Source organism: Chenopodium album, chromosome 7, assembly GCF_948465745.1.
Source record: "Chenopodium album chromosome 7, dcCheAlbu1.1, whole genome shotgun sequence".
Lineage (NCBI taxonomy): Eukaryota > Viridiplantae > Streptophyta > Magnoliopsida > Caryophyllales > Amaranthaceae > Chenopodium > Chenopodium album.
Window position 1 is genome coordinate 1,460,825 of NC_137840.1, and position 26,033 is coordinate 1,486,857.

A 26,033-nucleotide genomic window follows, 5' to 3' on the forward strand; every position below is an offset into this window, starting at 1 on the left:
AATAATGGCATTCTTGTTGGCAATGGCAATACTATTCCGATTGTTGGTTATGGAAAATCCATTTTACCCTCCCCTAATCCTCCCCTCTTGCTAAATAATGTCCTACATGCACCCAAATTAATCAAAAACCTCATATCTGTTCGTAAATTTACCACTGATAATTATGTGTCTGTCGAATTTGATCCATTTGGGTTTTTTGTGAAGGATTTTTGGACGGAGAAACCAATAATGAGGTGTAATAGTCATGGAGATCTCTACCCTATCACCACAACCAACAATCAAGCTACCTCCACCTTTGCAGCCATCTCACCTAAGCTTTGGCATGATCGTTTGGGTCATCCGCGGTCTCCTGTCTTAGGTGCTCTTAGGAAAAATAATTGCATTGATTGTAATAGTGTTTCTTATTCTAGTATTTTTTTTGTTCTTGTGTAATGGGAAAACACATTAAATTGCCTTTTTCTTCTTCTTTGTCAAGTACGACTATGCCTTTTGACATTATTCATAGTGATCTATGGTCATCTCCTATTTTGAGCTCTTTGGGTCATAAATATTATATGTAGCTTTTGGATGATTTTTTGAATTATTTGTGGACTTTTCCTTTGTCTCTAAAATCGGATGTGTTTGATGCATTCATGACATTCAAAACAAAAATTCTTACCCAATTTGAGCGCAATATTACGAATGTACAATGTGATAATGGTAGGGAGTTTGAAAATAGTTCTTTTTGGGATTTTTGTAAGACACATGACATGTCTTTTCGGTTATCTTGCCCTCATACCTCTTTTCAAAATGGAAAAGCCGAACAAAAAATAAGATCCATGAATAATTACTTGCTTATGCCTCTCTTTCCCTATTCTTTTGGCATCATGCATTGCAAATGACAACATATCTTCTTAATATTCTTCCTAGCAAACTATTGGGAAATAAGTCTCCTTTAGAGGTTCTTTATAAAAGCGTTTCTTCTTACTCTCACTTACCGGTTTTTGGTTGTTTATGCTATCCTCTTATCCTTTCTACCACCATTGATAAGCTTCAACCAAGATCAACCCCTTGTGTATTTTTGGGGTATCCAACGAACCATCGAGGGTACAAATGTTTTGACTTATCATCTAATAAAATCATCATTTGTCGCCATATTTTATTTGATGAGACAATTTTCCCATTTGCTAAGCTGTACGTGCCTCATGCTAATGCTTATGATTTCCTTGATGATGGACTCCATCCATACATTATTCATCAAATTCATGATCATCACGTCAATTCTCCAACTCCTCCTACATCTCCAAGGCCCACTTCTCCCAGGGTCCACCCGAATCAGGCCACATCTCCCATGGCCTAACCTGCCACACGTGACAGTGGCCCTCCCACCTCCCATCAAAATCCTGCACCTACTCCTTCCAGCCCACTTAGACACCCATTTGTGTCTCCCCAAAACCAAAACCAGTGATGAATACCTTTCATGTCATTTGATTATCGAACAAAGCGAAAGTGTGAAAAGTCTAGTGATGAGGATATTTTTATTAAAATATCTCTTCTTTCTATTTTTGAAAATATTTCTTTTCTTACCTTATTTTTGAAAAACGTGCATTCCATTTTAGTTTGGTCCATGATAAGGGTCCAATAATGGTGTAGTTGGATGGGGATTTAAAAGACCTTTCCAACGATATATTATAAGCCCAATTCCGATGAATAATGAGGAAGTTATGGCCAAAATACTAAACTGGGCTCGAACCGGATCTTACCTATGGCCCAATGATCATGTGGAGGGTCCAAAGGTCTAATCCTATTCCTAAAATAATTAGGATTAATTAGAAGCTTCTATAAGTTTTTAAAAGATCTTAATTATCCTTTTTGAAAAGATAAGATTAAAGAATTTGAGTTAAATAAAAACTTTCCTTTTTTCTTAAATCCTAATTCTATTCGAATTTAAAGATGTTCAAAGAAAGTCAGATTTTATTTTCGTGCCCCATAATCTTTATCCAAATTTTATGTGGTTGGATATATCTTGAAATTATCTTTCCAATGATATATTATAATATTAAATCCGAGCTATAACGAAAAAGATATGAATGAGATATGAATCTCTATCAAAAACTGACACCGTCCCACTATTTCGGCCATATCTTTTTATCTACAAAAGATTTTAATCTGATTCTAATTGGGTTGGAAATTATACTTCAAGATCTTTCCAACGACATATTATATTCCTTATTTGGACTTCCGGTCAAAAGATATGATAAAAACAAAAAACGCGTGAAACTGATTATTAGCGCCTGAAGCGCCTGGCGCTAAGGCTTGGCGTTTGGCTCTAACCTTCAGCGCTTGGCGCTAATTATCAGTGTCTGGTGCTAATCGTGTTTTATTCTCGTTGAAACTTTGATTCGTTTTTTTATCATATCCGGTTGCTTTTCTCTATTAATAGCCTCTTAAAATTCTGTTTTCAATCATCAATTCTCAACAATCATCAATTTCCATCTATAATTCTCATCAACTCTCACCAAGAAATTCTTGATTCTCTCTCTTTTTCTAAACCAACCCTTTTTACAAACACAATTCCTCATACATTAGCACTAGACACACCTAGCCAAGTTCGAAGTTGCCTTCGCCCTAGACGTGAAAGGTTTGATATTTCTGAGGGTTTGGTCCCAAATCTCTTTTTCAATTATTTATTTTAATTTTTTGTTTATTATTTTCCTTGAAGTTACTAACGTGTGTATTTTGTTATTAGAAAGAGGTACGAGGCATCCAAGTAAGTGCTTTAATTGTTTAATTGATATTATGATATAGAGATCATGTTTAGGTTATTATGTTGATTCCTAGTATCATGTTAGGATGTTTTTTCTTAATTTGATGTTTAGGGTGACAACTATAAGTTCCTAGTATCATGTTTAGGGTAAAGAATATAATGTCGATTATGATTTCTATGATGCCTTTTATTGTCTTTCCTAATAGTATCATGTTAGGGCTATATATTTGATCTTTATTGTTTAGTGACATGCTAGGGTTTGTTATTAATCTTGTTAGTATCATGCCTAGGATCTTGCTATTATTATGCTTTAACATGATTATGATTATTATTATGATTATTATGTTGCTTGCTATATATTTATATTTATTGCTTGATCACACCTTTTATGCATGTTTAAAGGGAATTAGTACTTGTAATCATGCTTAATAAGATAATTGATAATCTTGTTTAGGGTTATTATGATTATAATTCAAGTGATAGCCAATAATAGATTTATTTGTGCATTAATATTCAACCAACATAGATTAAACAGGTTTAGGTTAATCCTATTGATTGCATGTTAGTCAGAAAGCGCACATGAATACGATCAGAATAAAGTAGAGGCCTATTATTATGGCAGGTTCAATCTCTTTTAGGTTGGATTTGTACCTTCATCCTCAAACTACCAGTCATGGTTCCAGACCTATTGGATTTGACGATCTCCTAGATCGTTAAGGGGTGTAACCTTCACCCTGTGAACGGTTTACAAGTTCCTAAAACTTGTTGGCGACTCTTTTGCTCTATCTTCTTTCCCTTTAGACGCCACCGTACTTTAGTGTATGATCACTGTGGGGTTACAGCTAGGGGTAATGCTTGAAATATTCCTGTAGACACCCATTTGTGTCTCCCCAAAACCAAACCCAGTGATGAATACCTTTCACGTCGAATCATAATCGAATGAAGTGAAAGTGTGGAAAGTTTAGTGTTGCGGATAGTTTTAATTTCTTTTCTCTTCTCTCTGTTTTTGAAAACTTTTTTTAAGAAAATAGCCAATCCAGTTTGGTTGGTCCATGATATGAATCCAATAGTAGTGTAGTTGGATGGGGCTTGACAAGAGCTTTCCAACGATATATTATAAGCCCAATTCCGATGAATATTGAGGAAGTTATGGCCAATTTACTGAACTGGGCCCGGTTTGAGCCTTATATGCGGCCCAATGATCTAGGGGAGGGCCTAATATAGATTTATCATTCCTAATGCAATTAGGAATGGTTTTAGTCTTCTAGATTCTTCTAGAAGGTTCTTTTCATTCCTAATTCAACTAGCATTGATAAATTGACTTTTGTTGACTTTTCAGAGTTTTAATTAAAATCAAAGAGCATTTTTTGAGGAAAAATACGATTTTATCCTCTTGTACGGCGTTTTCTATCTGATTTTAAGAAAACACGTGAATTTCTGAATCAGCTCCTGTAGACACCCATTTGTGTCTCCCCAAAACCAAACCCGGTGATGAGTGCCTTTCACGTCGAATCATAATCGAATGAAACGAAAGTGTGGAAAGGTCTAGTGTTGCGGAAAGTTTTATATCTCTTCTCTTCTCCCTGATTTTGAAAACTTTATTTTAAGAAAACAGCCAATCCAGTTTTGTTGGTCCATGATATGGGTCCAATAGTGGTGTAGTTGGATAGGGCTTGCAAAGACCTTTCCAACGATATATTATAAGCCCAATTCCGATGAATATTGAGGAAGTTATGGCCAATTTACTAAACTGGGCCCGGTTTGAGCTTTAAGTACGGCCTAATGATCTAGGGGAGGGCCTAATATAATTTATCATTCCTAATGCAATTAGGAATGGTTTTAGTCTTCTAGAACATTCTAGAAGGTTCTTATCATTCCTAATTCAATTAGGACTCTTTAGAGTTTTAATCAAGATCAAATAGCATTTTCGATTGGAATTATATTATCTTATCTTTCAGTACATGAAATTTATCAGATTTTCGAAAACGCGTTGAAAACCACTTTGGCGTCCAACCCCAGGCCTTGGCGCCTGGAACCAGGATTGGCGCCAGGCGCTAGCCACTGGTGCTGGCGCCAACTAGCCAGGGCTGGCGCCAATGATGTTTTGTGATCTTCAGACTCTGTTTTGTTAAAATATCTTTTTTGGATGATTTTCTCTATAAATATCGTATCAAAAACTCCGTTTTCATTCATCAAGAAGTATCAATCATTCATTCATTCATTCATCAATTTTCAATAACATTAATTCTTTAGCATTCTTTCTTTCTTGCTTTTTAATACAAAATTCCGCATTCACAAGGTCTTGATACATCTAGCCATATTCGAAGTTGCCTTCGCCCTAGACGTGAAAGGTTTTAATTTCTGAGGGTTTGGTCCCAAATCTCTCTTTCAATTATTTAATTTAATTGTTTTGATTATTATTTTCCTTGAAGTTACTAACGTGTGTATTTTGTTATTAGAAAGAGGTACGACATCCAAGTAAGTACTTTAATTGACTTATTGATGTAGACATCATGTTTATATTGTTATTATGATATTCCTATTATCATGTCTAGGGTATTTTTAATATTAAATATGATTGTTATGATGCCTTTTATTCTCTTCCTAATATTTATGATTGTTAGTATCATGTTAGGGCTAAAGATTTGATTTTTATTGTTTAGTGACATGCTAGGGTTTGTTATTAATCTTGTTAGTATCATGCCTAGGATCTTGCTATGTTTATTATGCCTTAATATTAACATGAACATGATAATCATTATAATTGTTATAATTTATGGTTATTATTATTTTGATGATGATTATTTTATTATGATGATTATAATTATTATTCATGATATTGATTATTTATTTTGTTGCTTGATATTTATTCTTTATTGCTTGATCACGCCTTTTTATGCATGTTAAAGGGAATTGGTACTTGTAACCACGCTTAATAAGATATTAATAATCTTGTTAGGGTTAATTGTGATTATAATTCAAGTGATCGCCAACAATAGTTTAAATGTGCATTAAATTCAACCAACATAAATTAAACAGGTTTAAGGTTAATCCTATTGATTTCATGTTAATTAAAAAGCGCACATGAATACGATCAGAATAAAGTAGAGGCCTATTATTAGGGCAGGTTCAATCTCTTTTAGGTTGGATTTGTACCATCATCCCCGAACCCTTATTTGGTTCATGACCTTATGGAGTTGACGATCTCTTGGATCGTTAAGGGGTGTAACCTTCACCTCGTGAACGGTTTACAAGTTCCTTAAAAACTTGTTGGCGACTCTTTTGCTCTATCTTCTCCCCTTTTGGACGCCACCGTACTTTAGTGTATGATCACAGTGGGGTTCAAGCTAGTGGGATTTTAAAGGCTTGAAACTATTCCCTATAGCGCCAAACGCCAGCTGTAGCGCCTGGCACTAATGTTGGCGTCTGGCGCCAATAACCAGTGTTGGCGCTAATCAGATTTTATTTGCGCTAGAAATCTGTTTTGATATTTTATCTTTTGGCTGATTTTCTTTATAAATAGCGTCGTAAAAACTTCGTTTTGATTCATCCACAATCACCTACAATCACCGATTCTCTCTATTTTCACCAACTCTCATCAAGTTTCTCTTGATTACTCTCTCTCTCTCTTTTTTAAACTAGCTTTTTCACAAATACAAAATTCCGCATTCATTAGATCTAGATACACCTAGCATTATTCGAAGTTGCCTTCGCCCTAGACTTGAAAGGTTTAATTTCTGAGGGTTTGGTCCCAAATCTCTCTTTCAATTATTTAATTTAATTGTTTGCTATTATTATTTTCCTTGAAGTTACTAACGTGTGTATTTTGTTATTAGAAAGAGGTACGAGGCATCCAAGTAAGTACTTTAACGGTTTAATTGATATTATGATATAGAAACCATGCTTAGATTGTTATTATGATTCCTAGTATCATCTCTCGGGTAATTTTAATATTAAATGTGATTGTTATGATTCCTTTTATGTTCTTCCTAATATTTATGTTTGTTAGTATCATGTTAGGGTTAAATATTTGATTTTTATTGTTTAGTGACATGCTAGGGCTTGTTATTAATCTTGTTAGTATCATGCCTAGGATCTTGCTATTATTATGCTTTAACATGATTATGATTATTATGATGATTATTATTTTTGTTATTATTATTTTGCTTGATTATTTATTTCAATTGCTTGATCACGCCTTTATGCATGTTTAAAGGGAATTTGTACTTGTAATCACGCTTAATAAGATAATTAATAATCTTGTTTAGGGTTAATATGATTATAATTAAAGCGATCGCCAATAATAGTTTTATTTGTGCATTAATATTCAACCAACATACATAAACAAGTTTAGGGTTAATCTTATTGATTGCATGTTAGTTAGAAAGCGCACATGAATACGATCTGAATAAAGTAGAGGCCTATTATTAGGGCAGGTTCAATCTCTTTTAGGTTGGATTTGTACCTTCATCCCCTAACCCTATTTGGTTCAAGACCTTATGGAGTTGACGATCTCTTGGATTGTTAAGGGGTGTAACCTTCACCTCGTGAACGGTTTACAAGTTCCTAAAAAACTTGTTGGCGACTCTTTTGCTCTATCTTCTTTCCCTTTGGACGCCACTGTACTTTAGTGTATGATCACAGCGGGGTTCAAGCTAGGGGATTAACGCTTGAAATATTCCCTAAAATTCCCTACACCCACCGTCACAAAATCAAACATGATCAGGCCCACAAAGGCTTCCCTCACCCTTTAACCCACAAACTCAAACACAAACATGCCCTTTACCAACTCCCACTACTATTCCAATCCAACAGCCTAGAATGGTGACTAGGAGTCAACATGGGATTGTTAAGCCCAATCCTAAATACACTCATCAGTCCCTTTATACTTTAGTATCGAGGTCCCCTTTACCTTTGTAGACACCCAAAAATGTCTCCCCAAAACCAAACCCGATGATGAACAACCTTCCACCGCCATTATTGGTCAGGTTGAGTATTTAATCTTGGAGTGCTTAAATCCATATTTCCATTTCAAAAACCAACCCAACTTCTAGTCCATTTCCCCAAACCATAACTTATTTTCCTCTTTTCGTGCCATTAAACCCAAAATAATTCATTTCGTGTCCTTTAAAATCAGTCATTTCGTGTCCTTTTTATAAAAACATTTAGTCTATTTTATTTTGGTCCATTATCAGGGTCCAATGATTAAATAGTTGGATGGGGCTTTAAAATATCTTTCCAACGATATATTATAAGCCTAAATCCGAGTTATAACGAATAAGTTATGGCCAAAATATTAAACTGAGCCCAAACCGAACCTAAGCCCACCTTACCTACGACCCAATGATCATGTGGAGGGTCCAAATTATTTAATCCCATTCCTAAACCAATTAGGATTAATTAGAAGCTTCTATAAGTTTCTAAAAGATCTTGATTATCCTTTTTGAAAAGATAAGATTAAATAGTTTGAAATTGAATAAAACTCCTTTTTTTTAAAGTCCTAATTCTATTCGAATCGAAAGACGTTCAAAGATAGACAGATATTATTTTCGTGCCTTATAGTTTTTATCCGAATTTTATATGGTTGGATATCCCTTGAAATTATCTTTCCAATGATGTATTATAATATCAATTTCGAGCTATAACGGAAAAGATATGAATAAAATGTCAAACTCTATCTAAAACTGACACCGTCTCACTATTTCGACCATATATTTTATTATATAAAATATTTTAATCTGATTCTAATTGGGTTAGAAAGTAGACTTCAAGGGTTCCGATTTCTGGATCAAAATATATGATAAAAACAAAAACCGGAAAAACTGTTGTCCATCGCAAGAGTTTTAATCCGATTCGAACTCGATCTTTTCTTGATTCTTCGACCCCTCTTTTTTCTCTATAAATAGAGCTCATATCTTCCCTTTTTCAATGATCAACAAGTTTGATCATCAAATAATTATTTTCTCCCTCTTTTTCCTAAACACTAGCCTCCCTATTCTATCATTTCTTCCTTAAGCACTCCAAGGAGTCCATACAATACCCAAAGTTCTATACTTAAACCAAGGCGTGAAAGGTATAATTGACTAAGGGTTTGGACCAAATCAAATCTATATTTATTTAATTTAATTTCCATTTGATTTATATTTTTATTGAAGTTACTAACAATTTATTCATGATGTAGCAATTAAAAGGAACGCGCGGAATGTGAGTAGTTAATTAATTTAATTACTTATTATTTTTATATTGCTAGTATCATGATTAGGTTTATTTATTATTCAATTTGACTAATGATATTATTGTTAAATTGCTTCTAATATTAATGTTTATTCTATTATTTTTATGATCACCATATTGCATGTTTAAAGGGAATATGTAATTGAAAATCAAGCCTAATAAGATAATTTGGACAACCGGTTTAGGTTCCTTTTTAATCTTGTTAATTAATTCAAGTGATCACAATATTTTAGAATTATATGTTGCATTAATATTCAACCAATTTAGCCTAATAATAGTTTGGAGCAAATTGAATATTTTGTTTGTATGCCTTTAAGATCGCAGGAATCATTTTTCACTATAAGAATCGAGTAGAGGCCAATGCGGGCGAATGTGACTCCATGACTCACTTCGTACCATCATCCCCGATCCTCCTTTCGTGGTTCAGAACCATATGGAGTTAGTAATCTCATGGATTATGAATGGGGTGTAACCTTCACGGGTCAATCGTTGTTGCCTATCGTTGTCCCTTTATCGTGGTTGCCTTTTATGATCCGTGAACGGTTAATTAACAAGTTCCTTAAAAACTTGTTGGCGGCTCCCTACTTTCCTTGTCCCTAATCGTATATGTCAATTCCCACTTCCTAAGAGTGTCAAGCATATTCACACATGCTTTTAACGTAGGCGCACTTCAAACGACGCCTACAATTTGGCGACTCCACTGGGGAGGATTCTTGGTTATTTATCGATTTGAGTGATCGGTATATAATTGAGATTAGTGGATGAGACTTGAAAGATTCTTGAATTGTATTCCTGCTATTTAATTGGCATTGTCACATATGCATATGCATATGCATGTTAGCTTACCTATTTTTCCACAATAGTACGTGTTCTACGTATGTGGCTAGCCCGGGGGATTTATGCTCTATCAACCCGAAAACGCTCATGACAATAAGGGTTCATCCGAGTTTTTAAATCCACCCAAACCATGGAGTCGAGTTTGATTTCATCACAAACTCGCGGTGCCGCCCGTTGGCATACACCCTCAAGGGAGGCTGCCTTGCTAACGCGTCCAAACTCTTAACCATGGTACCCTTTGACACCCAAAAGCTTGACCATAGTGGAACATAGATCCTTACTTTAGGTTGCGAACTTCATTGCATCATGCTTGACGATGTGCTTATATGTGCATTTTTTTTTGTTGACATTTTTTTAATTATTTTTTTTTCTCTTATCAACACCTTTTTATTTTTTAAAAGTCGAGTTGTAGATTTTTTTAAATTTGAGTCAACCCGGATTTTTATTCCCATATCCTGCACAAGAGTCAGCTTGTTTTGGTCATATCCAGAGTTCTAGAAAAAGTTACGTGTCGTGCAACCTATGGATATGTATCCTCGAGTTTAATATTTCATTTGGAATTGATTTCGTCCTAATCAGAGTTATAATTGATATACTACAGTCTGTCCAGTTTAGGTGTCTTTTTAGCGTCAACTTTCTTTTGTTTTATTTTATTTTTTTTTAGTTTTTTTATATCTTTTCGTGTCAAGATAGTATTAGCCAAATATTTTAATCCGTTTCAACTCATATAACATAGGATTATAGATTTTTATTTATTTATTTTTTATACCCATGAGTCATAACTCTTCTAGAATTCTAGTCCTCTTCCTAGTTTCTTGTGATCAATTTTTGTGCTAACCTTAACATGTGTTCTTTGATTGTTGTTGATCTTATTTATGACTAACGATTGCCAATGGACCGTTTCACCTAGTAAATAGCATAAACATTAAAAATGAACAAAATTAATCAAGTTAGTTTGTCTTTTAGTCTTCCGTGCTATTTGGTCATTAGGTCCTTTGTTTTTCACAACGTCCTCATGTCTAGCCATGCGATCATACCACGAGTCTTAATATACTCACCTAATCACACATGTTGAGTCATTGCACACACTTTGTCTTCGAGTAATGCACTATATTGTTTATGATCGTATACTAGGACCATGCATGCATCGTTTTCCGTCGTAATAGAAATGAGTGGAGTATTTCTCATCAGTTTTCAAAATTGTTTCATACACTCTTCCTTTTCAATCCGAGTATTGAGTGAATGCATTACGTGAGTTCTTCCTTACATAGTACTTGTGTCTAAAATAACTAGGCAATAGTTGGAAGAATAAGGGGAACGTCACTCCTTTCTTCTTTCCTTCCAATCAAAGCATCAACAACGAGAAACTATTTTCCTCAGTAGGCAGCTAGAAGTAACTCATACACAGCCATGAAGACAAAGCAAGATGCAAGCTTCTCACCAAGATTTCATGTTTTCTTCTTCTTTTGTTTCAAACCCTTCCCCCTAAAAAGTCTAGCATAGGTTCTCCTTATCCATGTGTCTATGTGTTACATTTCTTACCTTCTTCATAAACGAGCATCTATTTCTTACATTCGATCATGTCATTCTCAAAAAAAAAATAAAAATAAAAAAATTTCTAACTAAACACAAGGTTCACCAATGACTTGAGGCACCTTTGGAACCCTGTCATTCCCTATTAACCATTCAATCACATATCCATTTCTTCGTCAACCACTTTGAGCCTCATCTAACGATTGACCTTATTTATTCAACCCACATTCACTTAACCCTGGTATGGGAAGGTGTGCAATTTGTGTAACAGTCAGAAAACAAGTTCAAATTAAAAAAAAATGTCTAACGGCAAGTGTTCCAATGTCTTTGATATGAACACGTCTCAAATTGCATCTCTTATCGAGTGCTTGGTACCGTGCCTGAGAAACATGAATGCTAAGTGAGTGATGGACCGCATGATCTGAGATTGCCCACATTGATTCAAAAGAATGAAAAAAAAACAAAAAAGGAAGAAATAATGAAAATAAACTTGCAAAATTCAAAACAAAAAAATATATGAAAAATAAAACTTGCAAAGTCTAATACACAATTGCATATCTTAGGGATTCTCTCGGGTCTTGTGCCTTGTACTCTTTTCTTCTTTAAACCATCAACTTAACCATATTACCCTTGAAAGACCTCTTTGAGGTGTACATACACTTGTGCAAAATTCGGTTAAAGCTACGTTCGTCCTGATTCCTAACAGATACGTAGGCAACCTCATATTGAGGTGCGGCCACATTCATATGCATGATCGAGTCGAATAATATCCAATGCTTAATCCTATGACCCTACCCATTTAGAGCTAGACTTGGGGGCTTGAACCCATATCACATTAGCTTACCCAGCCTAAAAAGTCAACATCTTTGACCCTTCTCACATATATTTTCATCACCATAACCCTTGCAGCCAGCCTTAGTATCACATTCACACACTTCACTCACACATCCATATCCATATCAATCATCCTTCCCTTTAAGAGCCCTTATCATGAAATCTTGTTTCAACACTGTGCATGTTTCATCATATTTAAAGACAACATTCATTAGAAGAAACATTGTATACTTGCTTAGCTTCCTGACCTGAGCAATATTCATTGTTTCATGCATCGCATAATGTGCTGAGAAACATTTATATATCATTGATTTTTAATCATACAAAGCATATCATGCTTAGCTCCTTGACCTAAGCAACGTTCATTATGCAATAATCACTTCATCTGTATACGTGCTTAGCTTCCAGACCTAAGTGACGTTCAAGATCGTTTCTTTACACCATATATGATGCTTAGCTCCATGACCTAAGTTCATTCATCTATCGTGTCACATGATGTAATTGTCCTTAGCCTCCTGGCCTAAGGACATGCATCATGCATACATTACTTTCAAGAAAAGCAATTCAATCCATGCAATTCATTTTGTCTTGCTCAACGAGGAAGTTCAAAACTTCTTTCCTTTTTTCGCGTCTTTTCTTTTGGGGAAGTTTAAAAAAAAAAACTTTTTCAAAATTTTCTCATCGAGGGAAGTTCGAAAATAAAAGTTCAGTTTTGACGTCTTTCTTTTTCGGGAGAAAGTCGGTACCCTCTACTCATGACAGAAATTGACGGAAAATTTTTGCTTTTGCATCTTCGTTTGCTTGTGTCTGCACACACACATATACACACACACTCACAAGTCATACACATGTCATGTCACATCAAGTCAAACTTGGTCAAGTCAGTGGTTAAGTCAATCACAATATATACGAGTCCATTGGCAAATTTATTTTTGCAGGTCTCATCTACAACCCACGTTCGGGGACAAGCGAACCAACTACAACCCACGCCCGGGGACAAGCGGACCATCTACAACGGCCCACGTCCAGGGACAAGCGGACCATCTACAGCCCACGTCCAGGGACAAGCGGACCATCTACAGCCCACGTTCGGGGACAAGTGAACCATTTACAGCCCACATTCGGGGACAAGCGAACCAACTACAGTCCACGTCCGGGGAAAAGCGGACCATCTACAGCCCACGTTCGGGGACAATCGAACTTTAACGGTTTAATTGATATTATGATATAGAAACCATGCTTAGATTGTTATTATGATTCCTAGTATCATCTCTCGGGTAATTTTAATATTAAATGTGATTGTTATGATTCCTTTTATGTTCTTCCTAATATTTATGTTTGTTAGTATCATGTTAGGGTTAAATATTTGATTTTTATTGTTTAGTGACATGCTAGGGCTTGTTATTAATCTTGTTAGTATCATGCCTAGGATCTTGCTATTATTATGCTTTAACATGATTATGATTATTATGATGATTATTATTTTTGTTATTATTATTTTGCTTGATTATATATTTCAATTGCTTGATCACGCCTTTATGCATGTTTAAAGGGAATTTGTACTTGTAATCACGCTTAATAAGATAATTAATAATCTTGTTTAGGGTTAATATGATTATAATTAAAGCGATCGCCAATAATAGTTTTATTTGTGCATTAATATTCAACCAACATACATAAACAAGTTTAGGGTTAATCTTATTGATTGCATGTTAGTTAGAAAGCGCACATGAATACGATCTGAATAAAGTAGAGGCCTATTATTAGGGCAGGTTCAATCTCTTTTAGGTTGGATTTGTACCTTCATCCCCTAACCCTATTTGGTTCAAGACCTTATGGAGTTGACGATCTCTTGGATTGTTAAGGGGTGTAACCTTCACCTCGTGAACAGTTTACAAGTTCCTAAAAAACTTGTTGGCGACTCTTTTGCTCTATCTTCTTTCCCTTTGGACGCCACTGTACTTTAGTGTATGATCACAGCGGGGTTCAAGCTAGGGGATTAACGCTTGAAATATTCCCTAAAATTCCCTACACCCACCGTCACAAAATCAAACATGATCAGGCCCACAAAGGCTTCCCTCACCCTTTAACCCACAAACTCAAACACAAACATGCCCTTTACCAACTCCCACTACTATTCCAATCCAACAGCCTAGAATGGTGACTAGGAGTCAACATGGGATTGTTAAGCCCAATCCTAAATACACTCATCAGTCCCTTTATACTTTAGTATCGAGGTCCCCTTTACCTTTGTAGACACCCAAAAATGTCTCCCCAAAACCAAACCCGATGATGAACAACCTTCCACCGCCATTATTGGTCAGGTTGAGTATTTAATCTTGGAGTGCTTAAATCCATATTTCCATTTCAAAAACCAACCCAACTTCTAGTCCATTTCCCCAAACCATAACTTATTTTCCTCTTTTCGTGCCATTAAACCCAAAATAATTCATTTCGTGTCCTTTAAAATCAGTCATTTCGTGTCCTTTTTATAAAAACATTTAGTCCATTTTATTTTGGTCCATTATCAGGGTCCAATGATTAAATAGTTGGATGGGGCTTTAAAATATCTTTCCAACGATATATTATAAGCCTAAATCCGAGTTATAACGAATAAGTTATGGCCAAAATATTAAACTGAGCCCAAACCGAACCTAAGCCCACCTTACCTACGACCCAATGATCATGTGGAGGGTCCAAATTATTTAATCCCATTCCTAAACCAATTAGGATTAATTAGAAGCTTCTATAAGTTTCTAAAAGATCTTGATTATCCTTTTTGAAAAGATAAGATTAAATAGTTTGAAATTGAATAAAACTCCTTTTTTTTAAAGTCCTAATTCTATTCGAATCGAAAGACGTTCAAAGATAGACAGATATTATTTTCGTGCCTTATAGTTTTTATCCAAATTTTATATGGTTGGATATCCCTTGAAATTATCTTTCCAATGATGTATTATAATATCAATTTCGAGCTATAACGGAAAAGATATGAATAAAATGTCAAACTCTATCTAAAACTGACACCGTCTCACTATTTCGACCATATATTTTATTATATAAAATATTTTAATCTGATTCTAATTGGGTTAGAAAGTAGACTTCAAGGGTTCCGATTTCTGGATCAAAATATATGATAAAAACAAAACCGCAAAAATTGTTGTCTATCGCAAGAGTTTTAATCCGATTCGAACTCGATCTTTTCTTGATTCTTCGACCCCTCTTTTTTCTCTATAAATAGAACTCATATCTTCCCTTTTTCAATGATCAACAAGTTTGATCATCAAATAATTCTTTTCTCCCTCTTTTTCCTAAACACTAGCCTCCCTATTCTATCATTTCTTCCTTAAGCACTCCAAGGAGTCCATACAATACCCAAAGTTCTATACTTAAACCAAGGCGTGAAAGGTATAATTGACTGAGGGTTTGGACCAAATCAAATCTATATTTATTTAATTTAATTTCCATTTGATTTATTTTTTTTTATTGAAGTTACTAACAATTTATTCATGATGTAGCAATGAAAAGGAACGCGCGGAATGTGAGTAATTAATTAATTTAATTACTTATTATTTTTATATTGCTAGTATCATGATTAGGTTTATTTATTATTCGATTTGACTAATGATATTATTGTTAAATTGCTTCCAATATTAATGTTTATTCTATTATTTTTATGATCACTATATTGCATGTTTAAAGGGAATATGTAATTGAAAATCACGCCTAATAAGATAATTTGGACAACCGTTTAGGTTCCTTTTTAATCTTGTTGATTAATTCAAGTGATCACAATATTTTAGAATTATATGTTGCATTAATATTCAACCAATTTAGCCTAATAATAGTTTGGAGCAAATTGAATATTTTGTTTGTATGCCTTTAAGATCGCAAGAATCATTTTTCACTATAAGAATCGAGTAGAGGCCAATACGGGCGAATGTGACTCCATGACTCACTTCGTACCATCATCCACGATCCTCCTTTCGTGGTTCCGAACCATATGGAGTTAGTAATCTCATGGATTATGAATGGGGTGTAACCTTCACGGGTCAATCATTGTTGCCTATCGTTGTCCCTTTATCGTGGTTGCCTTTTATGATCCGTGAACGGTTTACAAGTTCCTTAAAAACTTGTTGGCGGCTCCCTACTTTCCTTGTCCCTAATCGTATATGTCAATTCCCACTTCCTAAGAGTGTCAAGAATATTCACACATGCTTTTAACGTAGGCGCACTTCAAACGACGCCTACAACCTTGTAATCTGGTTGAGGCTCTACGTGACCCTAACTGGAAAATTTCCATGGATGAGGAATTTGATGCTCTTATTAAAAATAAGACGTGGGAGTTGGTACCCCGTCCGCCTGATGTTAATGTTATTCGGTGTATGTGGATTTTTGCTCATAAAGTTAAATCTAATGGTGTGTTTGAGAGGCATAAAGCCCGTCTTGTAGGTGATGGAAAAACTCAACTCGTTGGCATTGATTGTGGGGAGACATTTAGTCCGGTTGTGAAACCGGCTACCATCCGTACTATTCTCAGCATAGCTATGTCTAAGGCATGGTCTATTCATCAGTTAGATGTCAAAAATGCTTTTTTCATGTTGAGCTTCAAGAAACAGTGTATATGCATCAACCTTTGGGTTAAAGGGTTCGGGCTCATCCTAATTATGTATGTCTTCGGCGTAAGTCTTTATATGGACTTAAGCAGGCCCCCCTGCGCTTGATATAAGCGTTTTGATGACTTTGTTTTGTCTATTGGTTTCGCCAACAGTACAATGGACAATTCTTTGTTCATTTTCAAGAAAGGGTCGGACCGTACATGGATTACTTATTATTGTATGTTGATGATATAATTCTCACAGCTTCTTCCGATACTCTCCGGCGTTTCATAATGGATCTTCTTAGCTCTGAGTTTGCTATGAAGGATCTAGGTCCTCTTAATTATTTTCTTGGTATTGCTGTCACCGTACCAGACATAAGGGTGGTATGTTCCTTTCACAGAAAAAATATGCAGAAGAAATAATTAAGCGTGCCGGGATGTCCTCTTGTAAGCCGTCTCCCACTCCAGTTGACACCAACTCAAAGGTAAGTGCTACATCTAGTACTACTTTTGATGATCCTACATTGTATAGGAGTCTTGCAGGGGCTCTACAATACCTTACTTTCACACGGTCGGATATTTCATATGTCGTCCAACAGGTGTGTCTTCATATGCATGATCCGCGGGTTGATCACATGTCAGCTCTTAAGCGGGTAATCAGATATATTAAGGGTATTATAGACTACGGTCTTCACTTGTATCCCTCTTATTTTTCTAATCTAGTCTCGTATACTGATGCAGATTGGGGTGGATGCCTTGATACAAGACGCTCGACGTCTGGTTATTGTGTATTTTTTGGTGATAACTTGGTTTCTTGGTCATCTAAGAGACAACCAACGTTGTCAAAATCTAGCGCAGGGGCCGAGTATAGGGGCGTGGCTAATGTAGTATTTGAGTTGTGTTGGCTCCGAAATCTTCTCTCGAATTGCATTATCAGATTAAAAAGGCGACACTGGTGTATTGTGACAATGTAAGTGCTATTTATTTGTCTGGAAATCTGGTTCAGTATCAACGAACTAATGGATATACATTTTGTTCAAGAGAAGGTTGCCCGTGGTGAAGTCCGAGTTCTTCATGTGCCATCTAGGTATCAAACTGCAGACATATTTACAAAGGGTCTCCCACGAGTTCTCTTTAATGATTTTAGGGACAGTCTTAGTGTCCGTCCACCTCCCGCTTCGACTATGGCGGTGTGTTAAGATAAGTATAATATTATTGTATATTTCGGTTACCTTGTATTTAGCCTTAGGATTATTTCCTTTCCTTATTTATAGCTAGATTAGAGGCATAGCCTAATCCTACACTCTGTATATATGGCTAAGCTTTTCAATGTTAATATTCACGGAATATATTCTTTCAGTTACTATATCAATTTGCAATCGACCAAGGGTTATTTGATCGATGTGGCCAATTCATCATTTGCAAATAAATTTATTACTTCTCTGTACTAAAAGGAAGGAAACCGAGCAAGTACAAGTACATGTACAATGGAACACATAAATTTTTATTATTAAAATAAACTCTTGACATGGGAGAATACATTGCAACATAGAAATCACACCAATTGAATGGGAAATTAACTAGGTAAAAAAAATTACCAACACAAATAAAATCCATAATGCCATAAAATCAAATAAAGCAGCAAACAACAAATCCATATTGCCAACGATACGTTCGATTGAAGTTAGTATTGACATTTTTTACTAAAGACGCCTGTCTGTGTGCACTGTGAAAGACCACAGCACCTCTTACTAAACCACCCGCAACTTTCTCCACTTTTCAAGCAGTCCGGGTTCTCATCTATAAGAATGTTGAATGCGTTACGTTGTAATTAGTGACCCAAAAAAGAATTAATGGATATGCATTTCAAAAAAAAAAAAACTAAGGGAGTATGGGGATGCCCATAATGGCATGTCATTTTTATAAATAAATCAATAACTTTATTCAATTGTGGAGTCCACAATAATGAAACAGTTGTTGATTTATTCACGAAAATGCTCCTATGAGAAACAAAGAATTTCCCATTACTTTGTACAAGTTATTTTGATAGTGATAATGCAGAACTGCAGTTCTTACCATATTTACAAAAACCCGAAACACAAGACATTCCCCCACAACAACTACGGGAAAAAATGCCACCGTCGCAAGCAGTATGAGTACTAGCAATACAACCGGGTACTATCCCCGCTAAACTTTGACCTGCAACATTAAAATTGGGATTGTTACATTAAACATTCTTGTACAAAACTACACGTAAATTCTTCTTAAAAAAAAAAAAAAAAAAAAAAAAAAAAAAAAAAAAACCTACACGTAAATATTTTTAATATTTTTGCCACCTATCAAATGAGCCGTAGGTGATTTAAGATTTAACGAATATACATTGGTAAAATGCATACTTAATTAATTAAAATTACCTGCATAGTTGCCAACTACAAAGATGATTAGCAGAATTGCTAACATGTTCTTCCTGTTGGAATCCATTTTGAAGCTAAGAATTAATAATATGTAGTACTTGTTTTATTGGTGTAATTTGTAGAAGATGATTAAATAAATTATAGATTGTTATGTTATTTCAACATTTATGTGTCCCTATTTATAGTAGTTTCGTTTCCAACAAAGTACTTGTATATCATAAACTATGTACTACGTATATTCTGTTTGTCCCCTTCAATATTACTTGACAGCCTTATTTTGATATTATTATTGTAACACTTTTACGCAATCGCTATTATCTATTTAGTTCTACTAATTTATTATAGTTATTTTTAACAAGGTGAATTAATTATTATAGTATTTAATTGATATCCACGGACTAGCTTTATTGATATAATTACTTATGCAAATACAGATACATCAGATTAGCGTTTGTGATTTTTATTAATCTAATCTAATATATATAATATATATAAATAAAGTAGGCATTTTTCGGGAGCATTCGGCGCGCCACATAAGAAAATGTATTATTTTGTCCAATGAAAAATTAGATTAATAATTTATTTTAGAATTAAAAAATTTACTCGCCATCTAAGCAAAAGTAACGAATAAAATTTAAGAATTTTGACACATAGGTAAAAAAAACGAATAGAGAATAATTAAAACTTAAATTACTTTTAAAAACTAATAGTTATCTTCTCTAAAAAAAAAACAACTAAGTAATAATTATTTTTTTACATATATGGATGCAAAATTTTAATCGCAAATATGTTTAATTTCTCTCTAGAAAATATTGTAAAAGTTTGATTTTAATAATGTACTCATCGACACGAACAAAACTAAATTTTATATGACTAATTTTCCATAATATTATATAGTTAAACGATTATAAATGAGACTAACACTTTAAACAGAACTATTATACTAAATAAACGCATAGACAAAAGACTTATTTAATCAATAAAAAACGAGATTTGTCATTTTTTTTTTGAATTAAAAATTTTAAATTTTCACATAAGCAAAATTAGTGAATAAGGTTTGACATTTTAAATTCAAGCGTCACATAAAATAATAAAATTAAACAACAAAAGATAACTTTACTGTTAAAAATAAAAAATTATCTTATGATATTAGGAATTTTATCTATATATTTAATGAATGGTCTTCATAAATATACACAATTTTAAATTAAATAAAATGATTACTAGAACCGTGCATTGGGATTTTAAATTCAAGCGCCACGCAAAATAAATAAACCTTAAATTAATTAAAAATATTTACTAGAACCGTGCATCGCACCAAAGGGGAGTTTTTTCCCGATTTTTTAGAGAGCCACGTAGGATTTAATTTTTTTAGCGCGCCAAATAAGATAATAAATTTTAGTGGTAGCCAATTAAATACGAGATTATTAATTTCTTTTAGAATTAAATAATTTAAATGGACCGTAAGCAAAATTGGCGAATGAGGTTTCCCAGTTTAAATTAATTAAATATAAAATATTATCTTTTGATATCAGGAATTTTCTAAATATATAAGAAATTTTAGCACATAAATATATATATATATATATATACATATATATATAATTTTTTTTAAAAAAAATTTAAACAAACCGTGCATCCGTCTAGTTAATTTGATATTCAAGTAAAAAGGTTTTATTCCCGTCAAAAAAAAAAAAAAAAAAAAAAAAAAAAAGTAAAAAGGTTTTATTAATGAAGAATTTTTGGATGAAATATATAAACGTCAATTCTAATTTTGTCTCCGAAAATGAGCACTTAGCTTATTTGAAAATTTTATATGAGTAACTTAAACATGATCCATGATAACTTATTGGAACAAAAAAATGTCGTCGAGGATGTCTATTGCAAAGTAAATCAAGTAGTAGATTATATATCCAATTAATATAGATCAAATAAATATAAGCTAATACAATATAGCTCACATCAATTCAATTTTTGTGCGTATTCCATGATCACTCAAAGAAGATGACGGACTTTGCAAATGGGCGCTCATGATCAGTCGTTAAGACTTATGATATTGTGCTTGAGAGGGAGTATTAGAGTTGGTTTGGTTATATTAATGTTAATATTGTATTTATATTACTCCCTCCGTGTTTTTTTTAAGTGTTACACTTCTCATTCCTGACCGTGTTTTTTTAAGTGTTACACTTTTTTTTTGGCAAAAAGATATATTAAAATATTATATATATCTTTTCTCATGGTCCTCATCCAAATCCACTACTACTTTTTTATTATATCTTTCCTCTCACATTCATTACTTTTCAATAAACTATTAACCCCACTATCTTTCTTTTACAATTTTTTAATACTCCAACTACCCCACATACTTCTTATTTTATTTAAGTAAATTAAATTGCCTAAAACTATGTGCCGATCAAACTGTAACACTTAAAAAAAAACACGGATGGAGTAAGTTAATCTTGTTATGAGTTGTAGGCAAGTTAGGTTTCCTATTGTATTGTATATATATATGTGATTATGATCAATGCAAAGGCTAAGCCGTTTTCTCCAATATTTCTCCGCTTTAACATTGCTTGCTATAATTTTCCATGTACATTTCAGATTCAATAAGATTATGCGTATTTCTTATTATTCATTTATGCTATAAATTTTTTATTGTTTACAAATTATTAATCAATGGTAAAATTACAAGACTAGTTAATCTTCAGCAAACGATAAGGGAAAATTTCGACATAGCTTTTATCCTACGTAGTATTGTAGCTTTTGGGATCCGAGTTTATGAATGCAAGTAAAAGATCAGATCATATGTTGCGTATGACACATTCTCATCGTCGTCGTGCAAAGGACTAGAAACGATCATCCGAAGCACCACTAGGAATAGTTAATTGACCATGCGGTCCATGCGTGTGTTACATTATTTGCACATTCAATTATTTTAAAATCGGTTTATATTGTCCATCTTATATAGCGTGACCATAATTAATCACAAGCATTATTATTATTATTATTATTATTATTATTATTATTAGTTTTGTGCCCCGTGCGATGGCCGGGTTGCTTATTAAATTTTGAGTTAAACTTTAATCTATATGTCAAATTTCAAAATATATCTCTAATACAAAATTAATTAGGAATTGATGTGTTTTGTTACGATTTAAACTATTTAGTAGGCATGTAAATAATTAATAATAATATTGGATTTTAAAGAATATTGGTATTTTTGAGTTATAATCTAATTTTTTAAAAGTAAAATTATAATTCAATTTATACAATAGTGGTATTTTATCGAAAATAAAACTTTTATTAACAATTTTATCCTAAAATTCTATCCACATTTGATTGAAAATAGAATTTTAAACTAATTTTTTATCCTATAAAGTCTATCTAAATATATCCAACGTGGTGCGACATTTAGCGAAAAGTTAGAATGCTAAGTGTTGCTTTCTTATGATCTAGCTAAAATTTTAGCTTTATATATTAGTTATATGATTATTATAAAAAATTACAAAAACATACAAAGTCAATCAATTTACAAGAAATTGGTAGGGAGCCGAAATACAATATGGCCCCCCACCTCTCTACCTATAGCGAACCCGATCCTTTTGAAAATGTGAACAGCTGCATGAGCACCAATATTCTGAGTCGTAGCGAACGCCTAAACCCGGTTCAACAACGCAATAACATCCTTCTCTAATTCCCCCAACGAATAAAAGGAGAAAGGAAGAAAACTATAGCCAATAGCCCTGCAACGCTTTTAGGATCCGAGTTTATGAATGCAAGTAAAAGATCAGATCATGTATTGCATATCATATATTCTCATCGTCATCGTGCAAAGGACGACTAGAAACAACGATAAGCACCACTAGGAATAGTTAATTGACCATGCGGTCCATGCGTACGAATGTATGATACATGATTTACAGATCAAATTATTTATAAGTTGGTTTATATCATACATCTTATACAACGTGCCCATAACTAACTAAAAGCATATACATTATTATTATTATTATTATTATTATTATTATTGTTATTATTATTATTATTATTATTATTATTATTATATCTCAAAAACAAAAGTCATACAATCTACAATAAATTAGCGGGAAGCCGAGATACTAGTAGGAAGACGAGATACAATCAAGGCTCTCACTCCTCTAGCTATACTCCTCTAGCTATAGCAAAGCCTACCCTAGTGAAGACATGAGCTTCAGCACGAGTCCCAATGTCTTGCGTCATCGAGAACCTCTGAAGGCGCTTCAGCAACGCAACAACCTCCTTCTCTAATTTCCCAAGCGAAGAAAGGAGAAGGGAATGAAACCATAGCCAATTTCACGACAACGAGCTTCATACTTAACCCGCTTCCGATGAGCCGCATCAGCCACAACCCGTCCTGGAAAAAAGTCAGATAGCCATGTCTGTGTCAAAGGAGAAGACCTTGTGAAGTCGACACAAACATCACGACCACGATCCCATGAATAAAGTAACACATCAGCAGATCTGAGGGTCCCGTCATTCCCTCCAGACAACCCTATGTCAACCTCTTTTCTTGCTGAAATCCCATATCTGTAGCAAATATCAACTAGTGTATCTTGAACAACATTATGCCGATGTTTAATACCTACAATACGAGCACACGACACTGCGTGGTCGCCGAAAATATCCCCAGTAAAAACCTGAGAGCAAGCAGTGCGGCACGGCGTCAAGACAGAGAACAATGGAATACCCAGTCGGCAGCACATCATACATCGGTATGTCTTTGCGTTCATCGTCTTAACCAACCAAGAAATAGGGATTGCCCGAAGCCAAGTAGAGTTGTGATCTCCCTGCTGCGACTTCCACAATGCCGACTGACGAGGAGACAAAGAAAAGGCGGATTCTGCAGAAGCGGTGACCTTTGAGAAATATATATCCGCCAATTTCTTCACGAGTTTAGGGGCAGCGACCTCACAAGGATTACCTAAAACGTCAGACTCCCCCATTCCATTAAACAGACTTAATGCATCCGTAAAAGCTTGACAAGACTAACAATACCAGTATGACGCAGAGCTTCGTCTGCAACCCAGCAGACTGCAACCGAGAAGTAAGAAAAGCATAATGACGAACATTACCTGCGGAATAAACACCAAGCCCGCCAAACGCAAATGGTAAGGTGGCAAGCCACCACTGCCAATCACCAAACCCGGGTTTGAAGCAGTAACAATACGCTCCAAGGAAGATCGAAGAGCCTCGTCAAATACGCGCTGAGCCGCCTCAAAAGCATTTGGAGGACAAATACGCAAGGCAAAGTAGAGTTTAGAAACTCTAGTACATGCCCAAAGTAACAACAACTCACATTGAGGATCATCCAGCATAGGAACATTATCCATAAGCGCAATGGTCTTGGTCACCCTCTGCATCACAATCTCACCACTAAACCTGGAATCGGAACTAACGAGACCACCAAGCAGCTTAACACCATGCAAAGGTCGAGCAATAGAAGGGGGAAAAATACCCACAAGCCTGCTACGAGGGTCTTCTGTAGGCCAGAAAACTTCAGTTTTTTCCACGTTGAGATGCAACCCAAAACGAGGCCCTTCCTCCATAATCAACTGAAGAACCTTCCCTATCACTAAAGTGTCACCAATAATAGTGTCGTCATCCAAATACAACGCCTAAAGACATACCTCAAAAGCATATATGATTTTACACACAAGAGGTTGTAAAACCAAAGAAAAAAGAAGAGGACCAAAGGGATCACCCTGCTGCACCCCCTGAGACGACCATAAGGTGTGGTCACCATAGTACAATCTGACTGGATTAGAGTAGCAGAATTCAACCCACCGCGAAATACCTAGACAACGATGACGGACTTCACGTAACATGACCACACGATCAACTAGATTGAAGGCATTTTAAAAATCCACCAACAACATTGAAAGACCAACATCAGAACCACGATCCTCAACTAACCGATTCACAGCATAAAGAATTGCCTCACCACCTGAAGGAACCCCTACGCCAAATTGAAGACCATCAAAGTAACTGCCTAAAGACTGGCCAACCATAACAGCACTGACCTTCAAAACCAAACGCCGCCAAACAGTACCCACAGCTATAAGACGGATACCACCACCAGGCTTGATAAGTGGTGTGAGAGAAGCACTACTAATATATTGTCCTAGTTCCATAGGACATCTGCCAACAAGAAAGATATTAAACACCTCAGAAATAGAGTCAACCAACTCATCTGAGAGAGCCACAACAGCACCACTCAAGCAATCCATAAGATGTTGACCACATAAACCGTCCCTACCACATGAAGTGCCACATGGAAAACTCCTAATTTGATCCAAAACAACAGCAGAAGTAGCAACGAGATAAAGTTGATTAACAAGTATATTAGTAGACAAGAATGGAGCTGGAAAAAAAAGGATGTTTTGATTGTAAATCTGTAAGAGTGGCCTCATTATACGGAGCAATCCCCGAAGAAGAAAGAACCCGGACTGCAGCTGTGTAATGGCAATCACAAATCTTCCTACGACATTGCTTGATATTACGCTCATCCAAATCAAAGTCCTCATCATCAATCACCGAAAAGGTAGAAGAATCCTCTGCCAAAGTTTCCCTCACAAGCTGCTCACAACCACCTGGTGCACTCCAAGAGCAAATAGCACGAGAAATACTCTCCTCTTGATGCCGACGCTGTACGGAAGACCTAGACTCACGACTACTCCAAGGGCAAAAGGTTTTAATGGTGCATAGAAGTAACACCAATAATGAGACCCAACTAGAAATGTCATCAGGCTTAGAGATCACCTTTTCAAGAGCACCTTTCAGAACCCGAGAAAACCCC

The 26,033-nt window shown here is 34.9% G+C and overlaps 1 long non-coding RNA gene across 1 annotated transcript; it reads right to left on the minus strand.

The window, feature by feature from the left end:
• Nucleotides 1-18,267: 18,267 nt before the first annotated feature.
• Nucleotides 18,268-19,337, minus strand: LOC145640771 (uncharacterized). Its single transcript, XR_014114970.1, has 3 exons — nucleotides 19,199-19,337; nucleotides 18,861-18,983; nucleotides 18,268-18,584 (listed from the first exon to the last, which is right to left on the minus strand). It is a non-coding gene; the product is annotated as an uncharacterized LOC145640771 (long non-coding RNA).
• Between the last annotated feature and the right edge of the window lie 6,696 nt (nucleotides 19,338-26,033).